This window comes from Macaca nemestrina, chromosome 14, assembly GCF_043159975.1.
Source record: "Macaca nemestrina isolate mMacNem1 chromosome 14, mMacNem.hap1, whole genome shotgun sequence".
Taxonomy (NCBI): domain Eukaryota; kingdom Metazoa; phylum Chordata; class Mammalia; order Primates; family Cercopithecidae; genus Macaca; species Macaca nemestrina.
Window position 1 is genome coordinate 10,972,426 of NC_092138.1, and position 11,684 is coordinate 10,984,109.

Genomic DNA, 11,684 nt, shown 5'->3' on the forward strand with positions numbered 1-11,684 from the left:
TTTATTTATGTTATGTTATTTTATTTATTTTAAGTTCCGGGGATATATGTGCAGGATGTGCAGGTTTGTTACATAGGTAAATGTGTGCCATGGTGGTTTGCTGCACCTATGAACCCATCACCTATGTTTTAAGCCCGGTATCCATAAGCTATTTTTCCTAATGCTGTCCTTCCCCAGAACCCACTCCCCAACAGGCCCCAATGTGTGTTGTTCCCCTCCCTGAACATGTATTCTCATTGTTCAGCTCTCACTTATAAGCGAAAACATGCAGTGTTTTCTGTCTCTGTGTTAGTTTGCTGAGGATAATGACTTCCAGCTCCATCCATGTCCCTGCAAAGGACATGATCTCATTCTGTTTTATGGCTGCACAGTATTCCATGGCATATATGTACCACATTTTCTTTTCTTTTTGTTTTTTTTGAGACGGGGTCTTGCTCTGTCACCCAGGCTGGAGTGCAGTGGCCGGATCTCAGCTCACTGCAAGCTCCGCCTTCCAGGTTTATGCCATTCTCCTGCCTCAGCCTCCCGAGTAGCTGGGACTACAGGCGCCCGCCACCTCGCCCGGCTATTTTTTTGTATTTTTTAGTAGAGACGGGATTTCACCGTGTTAGCCGGGATCGTCTCTCGATCTCCTGACCTCGTGATCCGCCCATCTCGGCCTCCCAAAGTGCTGGGATTACAGGCTTGAGCCACCGCGCCCGGCCCTACCACATTTTCTTTATCCAGTCTATCGTTGATGGGCATTTGGGTTGACTCCATGTCTTTGCTATTGTGAATACAGTTGCAATCAACATACGTGTGCATAGTATCTTTATAACAGAATGATTTATATTCCTTTGGGTAAATACCCAGTAATGGGATTGCTGGGTCAAATGGTGTTTCTGGTTCTAGGTCTTTGAGGAATCACCACACTGTCTTCCACAATGGTTGAACTAATTTACATTCCTACGAACAGTGTAAAAGCATTCGTATTTCTCCACAGCCTCGCCAGCATCTCTTGTTTCTTAACTTTTTTAATAATCGCCATTCTGACTGGTGTGAGATGGTCTCTCATTGTGGTTTTGATGAAATCAGGATTTAAAACAGATACCTGCACTCTTATGTTCATTGCAGTGTTATTCACTATAGGTAGAATATGGAACCAACCTAAGCATACTTCAGTGGATGATTGGATAAAAAAATATGATAAATATACACAATCAAATATGATTCAGCCACAAAAAGAAGGAAATCCTGTCATTTGCAACAACGTGGATGAACCTGGAGGACATTGTGCTAAGTGAAGGCCCAGAAAGAAAAATACCATGTGATCTTACTTGTGTGAAATCTAAACAAATTAAATACATAGAAGCAGAGAGAAGAATTGTGGTTACTCAGGGCTGATAGTTGTGTGTGGGGAATGGGGAGATGTTGGTTACAGGGTACAAAGTTTCAGCTAACAGGAATAAGCTCTGGAGATCTATTATACAACATGGTGACTATAGTTAATAATAATGCATTGTATACCTGAAAATTGCTAGACAAATGTTCTTGCCACTAAAAAAATAATAGATAAGTATTTGAGGTGATAGATATACTGATTAGCCTGACTTAATCATTCCAGGATGTATACATTTGTGAAAAAATCATTTTTTTGTTTTTGCTTTTTGAGACAGGGTCTTACTCTGTTGCCTAGGCTAGAGTGCAGTGGTATGATCACAGCTCATTGCAGCCTTTACCTCCTGGGCTCAGGAGGTCCTCCCACCTCAGCCTCCCCAGTAGCAGGGACTACAAGTGTGCACCACCACGCCTGGGTAATTTTTTTTTTTTTTTTGAGGCAGGGTTTTGCCATGTTGCCCAGCCCGTGTTTCTCCAACTCCTGGGCTCAACTGATCTGCCTGCTTGGCCTCCCAAAGTGCTGGGATTACAGGTGTGAGCCACCATGACCAGCCACATATTGGTTTTACACCATACATTTATATATATTTTCATTTGTCAGTTAAAAAACCCAGCTGGGATATAACCTCATGTAACTGTGATCTGTATTGAGCCCCTGTTTTATTCTCCTTTCTGTTTCTGCAGAGGGGCTTGACCAGAAAAAGAGGCTGAGAGCTGCTTCTCTTACCAGGGACCTTCCCCAAGCCAGGCATCTCCAGAGATGGTGTGGAGCCTGGGGTAGCTTGTCCAGGCCTTTGATCACCAGTGATGCCATTGCTTTTCCCCATTTCATGTCTGCTGTGGCTTGCTGCTGAGGCTGCTTTCAGACCTCCGGAATCAGAAAAGGAGGTGACTATATCAGGTAGCTCACATTTGCTTTTTATAAGAATTCTTTTCATGCTCAATTCTTTAAAAAGGTCCCCCCAAATATACATCACCTTGATCCCTATTCCATGTACTATTCATGACTAAAGTTTTTGCCATTCATCCCCACTCTAAAGGTGATTTATTTTTGTTGATGACAAATGAGATGTTTTGGTTTCTCATTATCTACTTCATAAAAAGACAGATGTTATTACTAAAAATTTAAATTCACAATTTTGCTTCATTTAAAAAATGGCCCGCATGCAATAAAACAGAATCATCATAGTTCATTGATGGAGGTAGCTGAGGGGTTATCACATCGAATCCTTAATTTTACAAATGGGGAAACTGAGGCACAGTCTTTGCACAAGCTACTTCTCTCTACCTTAGTGAGCTTGTCAGTTCCCTTCTATGAACCGCTTTTAGCTAAAGGATTAGCAAGTAAAATTATTATTATTATTATTATTATTTTGCTATGACTCCAGATGGCATCCAAAGAGGAGTTTCACAGTCTCTTCTGTCTCTTCTCTGGGTTTTATGGAGACTTACTTTACCCTTCTGTGTTAGCCTCTTAAAAAACTGTGTCTACCTTAAAAGGGCACAGGAAAGGGTGAAAAGTATTTTTAAAAGGCTAAATAATCACGTAGAAGTCATGCAAGTTGACGCATGAGCCAGCAAATGGAATGGTGATGTGGCCTTGGAGGCCTGATGGGTCCTTTCGCTGGCATGGTCCCTTCTGCTGCTGGCGCTCCTGTGCCTGCAATCCGAACGTCCGGGGCCTGGTCAAGGGGATCCTGGGGGCTCGAGGAACATGATGAGCTAAGAGGTGATGTGGGGTCCCGGATAGGCAGGCAGTGAGGTTGTGTGGAGTTGAATACACATCAGGGTGGGGGACTGACTGCCCATAATGCATTTAAAATAGTGCATTTCAATTGGTGTTTGCCAATTCCTAGTTGTGGCTGTTTGGGGGGCGGCTCAAGAAAATGTTTTCACAGCCCTTGGCGATCCCGTAATGAGAATCATGTGTAAACGGAATGTTGACGAAGCCACACCTGGGGCACATTTGACCCAGGACAGACACTAATGTGGGAAAAGAGCCAGTGCCTTTTGAACCTGACCCATTTTATGAAAAGATGCAAATCAAAACAAACAAACAAAGCAACAACAGAACACTACGGAGTCTAAGATTGAGGTGTAGTTTCTGGAACAAAAGACAAAAGACTCAGCCACGCTTATGCTAAGAAGGAGAGCCAGGCAAAGAAAATGCTGCAGTCGCAGTCGGAAGGAAGACTGTTTCACTTCGGCTTCATGTGCATCCCCCAGAGGGACTATCATGTTACCTTCCCAGTGAAAAGCAGGCACTTTCAAAATGACTGTATAGCAGATGAAAAATGATTCTCGTCTGCCTATGGCTGCTGGGAGGTGGAGTGCAGTGCGGGACTCCTATGGGATATTTGTGGCTCCTCGTGTCTCCCGGACCCAGGGTACTAGGACAATGGACATAAGGGACAAGATAAAGCTTATTTGAACAAAAATACCATCTTCAGATTCTGCATTCATCACACATTTTGTTCTCTTTGCTACTAGGATGTGACGATGTAAAATTAATGTCCTGCTGGTCCTTTCAAGGATACCAGAGTTCTAGATTTTATTCTGTCTCAAATATGGAGCCACTGAAGACTTCCCCAGTCAAACGCCGTCCTTACCTTGGCAGAAGGAGCCCTTTATGGTGATGTCTTTAATTTTTATCACACTCTTTCCCAACCTCACACCTGGGCCCAGTTTACCAAATGAATTCAGTTCAATAAATGCCCTTACTTTTCTTATACCACTGCTCCTTTGCTGGTGCCATTTCCTGTTCTTGCAACCCCTTCCCCCCATTTTTCTGCTCAAAAACTCCCTTCCACTTGTCTTGAGTCACAGCTTCCATGTAGCAGCCTGGGGCAGGTTTCCTTGCCATTGCTTGGCATCACAGTGTGCTCATCTCTGTCATGGCCTTAATTGTACCTAATGTAGTTACGTTGGGTGTTGTCTGCATGACCCACTGGACTCTAATCCTCTTGGGTGAAGGAAATGTGCTCATTCATCTTTGAGACTCTAGTGACCAGTAACTTGGACAGCATCTAGTACATGATAGGTGCTCAATAAATATCACTGATTGGTTGAATAAAAAAATTTCAAGCTCATGGACTGGTAAAACTCTACCTAATTGCCAACTTTGGATGAAGACATTGAAAAAGTGACCCACACACAATCCAGCAAAGGTCACTGAATCCAAGGAAGAGAATCCTGGATTCTTCTAGGGTCCACACTGTCTCTGGACGTCACTGGAAACAAAAAGCTTGCCAAACAAAATAAATATTTTTCCTCTTTCTTCTGCCTCTACAATCCTACTCATTCATAGCCTAGAGCAAGCCCTATACATTGAAGAAGTTTCCAGTGTCTGAGTTATTGCTCCCCACAGAACTACGAGGGGATCACTTAAAGGCATGGATTATGGAACTTCATGGTGGACTTGGCTGCATTGTTCAACGCAGTTTTGAGTTCTATCCTAGGGGTGCTTAGAGCCTGACTGTGATACTATCAGGTAAATTACAGTGATAGTTATCAAATTACCAAGAACTCCTGGACTGATGGCTGGTTGTAAATAAAAACCCAACCTTGATGGCTTAAGCAGAAGGCAAAGGAATTTATGTGCTCACAGAACTGAAAAATCAGAGGAAACTGGCTTCAAGCATAGGTTGATTCAGGGGCTCAATGAAATCAAGGCTATCTTTTCCAGTGGCTCAAATTTCTCTTTCCTATATTTGCTTTGTTCCCAGACAGTATCTTGTGGCCTTTCAGTAGCTCCAAGGTCATTCTTCCCCAGCTCATATTAAAACAAGAACCTGTAATCCCAGCACTTTGGGAGACTGAGGCAGGCAGATCACTTGAGGCCAGGAGTTCGAGACCAGACTGGCCAACATGGCAAAACCCTGTCTGTATTAAAAATACAAAAATTAGCTGGGCATGGTGGCATAGACCTGTAATACCAGCTACTCGGGAGGCCCAGTCATGAGAATAGCTTGAACCCAGGAGGTGGAGGTTGCAGTGAGCCGAGATAGCATCACTGCACTCCAGCCTTGGTGACAGAGCGAGGCCGTGGTTTTTTTTTTTTTAAGTAAAACAGGAGAATGTTTTCTCCTAGAATCAATTGCTCTAGTCCTGGGACTCATTCTGAGCAGGTCCCTTCCCTCACTCACTCCACCATCCCTGTGGTTTTGTAGGTTGAATGCCTTGATGGTGTGACACCCACTGCATTTATGAGACTGGAGGTGGGGCCCCACCCAAGTTCTACTTCAGAGGAGGAGGCATGACCAAGACACCAAAACAAGGTATAACAGACATTGATGGAAAAAACAATGTATGTCCACCCTGTAAGACAGAGGTGTGGGCAGAGCTAGGTTATTCTCAGAGTCCGTAAAAGTTCACATTCCACATCCTGATCCCGGTCCAGGCCAGCCTTGTACAAAATATTCTTTTCTCACTCAGTACTTAAAGTTTGAGAGATGGCTCTGTTACACAGGATAAAATAAGAAGAAGCCCTTGATTGGAGTAAAGGTACTTTACTTTCTGTATGCATGTGAGATGCCTTCTTTTTGAACATCCTTTATAACCTCTGACTATAGTAATACAAAGAGGATGTGTTCTAATGACTACTTCTTTGTCAGAACTTCTTGGTCAGAAGCCAAGCAAGGAAATAGGAGAAGGTCTAAGGCCAGTGGCTCCGCAGGCAGGCAGCCCTGGGCTGGAGTGGAGAGGACCCAGGGTTGGAGGGAGGTGAGGGCGTAGGGATGAACAAGCCTCTATCCCCCATGTCCTGTTGTATCCAGGAGGGGCATCTGTGGGAGGGTCATGATTCATTCATTCATTCATTCATTCATTCATTCATTCTTTCTTTCTTTCATTCTTTCATCTGTCAAACATTTCCTGAGCACCTTCTATGTACTGGGAACACCTTATAGTACCCAACAAACTGTATATTTTCAATCAATGTTTGTTGAATAAATAGAACCTGGGGAAACAGCCTTTCACTTTACAATTAGAGATGAAAGGTTGAACATGAAATATCACTGTTTTTTACTCTAGTTTAATGAGCTTCTGCCCTGCTGTAAGTACTGGTTAATAGATCCTTTCTGATTGGATGGAGAGAGAGGGTGGTTACTAAAAAGCACAGCATTACTAATAGTTAACATTGGAGCCTCCTAGATGCTCCCATGCTAATTTCCTTTGTATCCACCATCCCATTTAATCCCCACAACAAATCTATAACTTGTTACCATTCATTATCCTCATTTCACAGAGTAGGGAATGTAGGCAATGAGAGGTTAACTAGCCTCCTGCAATCACACAGATATTAACTGATGGAGCCAGGGTCCTCTTAGAAGCCAGTCCCCTTTTAGAACTGGAGCCTTAGTGCTGGAGGGGCTGGGCGGGTAAGCAGGGAATAGGAGCAGAAAGACAAAGCTCACAGCTTACCTAACATCATCTACCAGACAAATTGTTTATATTTAACGGAATCGGGCAGCTTCCAATGAGGGCTTTTGTGTTCCCTCTTTTTTGTCGTTGTATTTTAAACTCTCGCTGTTGGCTTCCAAGCGGATCAAAGCCAGGTAGACATCAAGCAGGAGGGCCTTGAGAGAGGGGGATGCGGGGAGAAGAGAAGTGAAAAACATGTTTTCCTCTAACCCCGAAGAGCTCTCCCTGCCTCCTGCCTTCTGTAGCTTCCTTCACCCTTGGGTGGAGACTGTGGAAATCCCCACACAGATCCTTATTGCTTAGATTTGTTTTCATGAACAAAAGCAAGATGGCAAGTTTGGTCACTGGGGTTTTATCATGTCCTATGCTGATGTGGGCAAAGAGGATTGTGGAATTAAGCTGAGGCTTTGGAAAGTCCTTTTTATGAGAATGTTTTGACATCTGCCAATATACAAACAGAAACCTATGCAATGGCAATCGCTGCTTCCTGCTGTTTCTGTAGTTATGCTAAGGGAAGCAGAGAGATGCTGATGTCTGCCAGAAGACTGTCAAGAGGAAACCCACACTGAAAGCAGCAGTGATAAGGACATCTCTTCCTCTGTTTATTAGAAACAAGAAGGATAAGAGAGTTCTCCTCTGGAGGCAAATTGTCAGTGTTTTTAGTTCTCATAGCTGTATGGTTGCTAACACAACAACTGATGACAATCGAGACTTGGCTTGGTTTCACTGTGTTTGAAGACCGCTAGTTCCTGCCACGTAGATCTGGCCATTGCTTGGAAGCAGCCTGAAAAGTTGCCATGTGCACTGTTAGAGCTGCTGTTCCTGGAACTGTTAGGTCTCCATGTGAATTCCAAAATAATCTGTAGCATTTCACGACTGGGAAGGAGCTCGGAGCTCTTGTTACAGATGGGTGTGACCCTAAATGTCCCAGTGCTTAGTTGATGACAGAGCTGGACCTAGGTCGATGCTGTGTCTAACCTGTGCCTCCTCTCACCTTGGGGGTGATGCTTGACCTTGACTGTCAGGCTCCATCCTGTCAAGAGGAAAGATGGGAGCCCCTGCCTGATTACTGAGATCCCCAGACAGCTTTGACTAAGTGATCCCCTCTGTGCTGTGCTGAACTCTTGATGGGCACTGTTTCGCCCAGGCTCCTTTCCACTCGGAAGCACTCTCCGGCCCTGATTTCCGTCTTGTAGGCTGCTGTGGACACACAAGTAGTCACCACAGACTGAGCTAGAATTGAGCAAAAACTCCCATGGGGAAAATGGTCCTGTCTTGTCACCAATTCCCTGAGTCTTCTGTTGTTATGTTCTTATTTATTTAACTTTAATTGAATCTCACGAAGAGAAGCATCACTGTGCTGTGGTAAAGGGAAGTATCCCGGGAGTTCCACTGCTTGGGTCCAAATCTAGGTTCAGCCCTTTAACAGCAAGTTCCTTGGGAAAGTCCCTGAAACTGTCCATGCCTCAGATTTCCTCATCTATAAATCAGGATAATAATAGGAAGGACCTTACAGAAATCTCTGTGTACAAAATGAGACAAACATATATAAAGTACTTAGAGCAGTCCCTGGCACAGAGTAAACATTCCATTTACGTTTATTGTTATTATAGAAGTTATATAGACTATACATAGAGTACAGTGCTTGGGCCTCTTTTCTGATGTGAATTTGGCTATTTATTTGGCTGTGATATAACTACCTATATATATTAAAAATGAATGAATGCCAAGCATCTGAGAGCATACTTTCTCATTAAATTCCTCCATTCATTCACCCATACATTCACACAACACCTAATGCTGTGTGCCAGCTACTGTTAGGCTTTGAAGGCCTGAGAAAGAGCAAAATAGATGCTTCTCTGCACTCAGGGTTGACAGTCCAAAGGGGAGGATAGATAACAAGAAAACAATTACACCATTTAAAAAAAGATAAATACTTGGGTAATTTCTATAAAGGAGTTGGGAAAAGGGTCAGGACAGTGCTAAGATCTTCAGACCTGCTTCAGCCTGGGGCCGGGGAGGCTCAGGGGAGCTGAACTTTTGCTGTGTTCCTTTTTTTTTTTTTTTTTTTTTTTTGAGACGGAGTCTGGCTCTGTCGTCCAGGCTGGAGTGCAGTGGCCAGATCTCAGCTCACTGCAAGCTCCGCCTCCCGGATTTATGCCATTCTTCTGCCTCAGCCTCCCGAGTAGCTGGGACTACAGGCGCCCGCCACCTCGCCTGGCTAGTTTTTTGTATTTTTTAGTAGAGACGGGGTTTCACCATGTTAGCCAGGATGGTCTCGATCTCCTGACCTCGTGATTTGCCCGTCTCGGCCTCCCAAAGTGCTGGGATTACAGGCTTGAGCCACCGCGCCCGGCCTTGCTGTGTTCTTTCTATAAGTAATGCAGGATTGTGGCATTTATGCATTGGTCAGTCAGCAGTGGCCAAATCTGGGGGTGTCTGGCTGCGAAAGAGTGTGGGAGAAAGTTGAAAGTAGATGAAGTAGAAGTTTCCATTCAAGGATGAGATTCCATGAATCTACCAATGTCTCCCTGTTTACTGAACATTTACTAAGGCCAAGACCCATAGGATATGGGGTAAGGTATGGGGGTAGGCAGAGTGGAACTTGGGGGTAGAAAATAAGAGAAAGTAAAGAGAATGCCTGCTCTCAAGAAACTTAAAATATTTTGTTGGGAAGACAAAGTACATACGTATAAACAGACCATGGCAGGCCATCCCTGACTTAAATAAATGAAATTTATATCTGTTCCTTTCCTTAGAATGGCCCAAATTTGTGACCTAGGTAGCATAGGAATTTGCGTTCCCTCTGAGGTGTCTAGAACTGCCAAGTCCCCCTGCCTGGGGTGTGGAACATCCTTGTTGCAGAGCAAGAATGTCCTCCAGCCTACTCAGGTGGCTTTCAGGGTCCTCTCTCACCTCTCAGGGCTGCCATTTGTCTATCCTCTGGCCCCAGCATGATCCATCATTGTCTCCTCTTGTGCCCACAGTAGGTTGCATTGACCTGGCATCTCTCTCATAGCATTTTCCGCATGAGCTGAGAGGGAATGAGGGGTCTCTGCTAGATTTCACTATGGATGGGCTGTGTCTTATGTTTTGGTTATCTCTTGCTGCATTACAAAGCACTCCAGAAGTTAATGGTTTAAAACCACAACCATGTAGTTGCTCATAATTCTGGAGGTCAAGAATTCAGGTGAAGCCAGTGGTACAGCTCACCTCTGCTCCACTTGGTGTCGCCTGAGGTGGCTCAGCTGGGGCTGGAGGTGCCAACATGGCTTCATTCACATGTCTTGGTCCTGGCTGTTGGCCAAGGCATCTTAGTTCTCCTCCATGCAGCCTGATATGGTTGGGCTCTGTGTTCCCACCCAAATCTCATCTTGAATTGTACTCCCATAATTCCCACATGTTATGGGAGATAATTTGAATCACGCGGGTGGTCTCCCGCGTGATTCTGAGACTTCCCCAGCCATGTGGGGAAGAACATACTGTTCTCATGGTAGTGAACAAGTCTCACGAGATCTGATGGTTTTATCTGGGGTTTCCGCTTTTGTATCTTCCTCATTTCTCTTGCCGCTGCCATGTAAGAAATGCCTTTTGCCTCCCACCATGATTCTGAGACTTCCGCAGCCGTGTGGAACTGTATGTCTAATGAAACCTCTTTTTCTTCCCAGTCTCTCATATGTCTTTACCAGCAGTGTGTACCCGGACTAATATACAGCCTCTGTCTCCAGCAGTGTCATCATTCAACAGTCTACCTAGAGCCTTGTTATATGGCAGCTGGTTCCTAAAGAGGTGAAAATGGAAAGTGCAAGGTCTCTTAAGGCCTAACCCAAAAGTCACATAGTGAAACCTCAGTGAAAGCAGACAAAAGGCCACCTAGATTCAAGGAGAGGTGACATAGACTCCACCTTTTGATTGCAGGAATGACAAAGTCTCACCGCAGAAAAGTTGAAGGAGGGGTGGATTACTGCAGCCACCTTTGGTAACATCTCAGTTATTTCTAAGTTAGCACACCCCTGGAACATAATAGTTACTCAACAGCAGTAAGATCTAGCATTGAATAAGCTTCTTTTTTTTTCTAAGCATTTTACGTGCATCATCTCATTTAATCCTCATTACTCTTAGAGGTATTATTATCCTCATTTCACAGAGCAAATTGAAGCTTGGGAATGTTAATCTAATTCTAGCTAATTAGCATTAGCTAATCTAATTCTAGTCTAGTTCTAACTTCACAATTTATAGTTACTAGTCAAGTATGGAACTAGAATTCAGACTCAAGCAGCCTGGCTCCAGAGGTGAAGCATGTAAAGCCTCTATTGAAAGATCAGATTTTTTATAGTTTACTCTTCCATGGGATCATTGTGTCACCATTATAGCCCTGTGGCTGTTTCTGCTGATTCCTTGTTCAGACCTGAGGGAGAGAGATGGTGCCTGATAGACTGAATTCCTTTGAACCGGAAGGGACATGAGCATGCACCATGGGCTGGGCTCTAGCTGTGAACCTGCTCCCAGCAACTCTTGCCCTCTTGGGAGGGAAACACCTCTGGTGGCAGATGCCCTGCAATGGGTTGACAAATGATTCTTTGTGATGTGGTGCCAACTGGTGGTGGATTTTTCATGTTTTGGTGAAATTTCCATAAAGTTTATATTTATTTGCTTAAAAGTTATAAGATTTTGTCCTTCCTACTTTTTTGGGACTCATATTTCATTTTATGAAACTATTTTTTGAGACAGAGTCTCACTCTGTCACCCATATTGGAGTGTGGTGGTGCAATCTTGGCTCACTGCAGCTTCCACCTCCAGGGTTCAAGCAGTTCTTGATCCTCAGGCTCCTGGGTAGTTGGGAGTACAGACTTGTGCCCCTATACCAGGCTAAATTTTTTTTTTTT

The 11,684-nt window shown here is 44.1% G+C and overlaps 1 pseudogene; it reads right to left on the minus strand.

The window, feature by feature from the left end:
- Positions 1 to 2,751: 2,751 nt before the first annotated feature.
- On the minus strand, positions 2,752 to 2,882 carry LOC112423021 (small nucleolar RNA SNORA26; annotated as a pseudogene).
- Between the last annotated feature and the right edge of the window lie 8,802 nt (positions 2,883 to 11,684).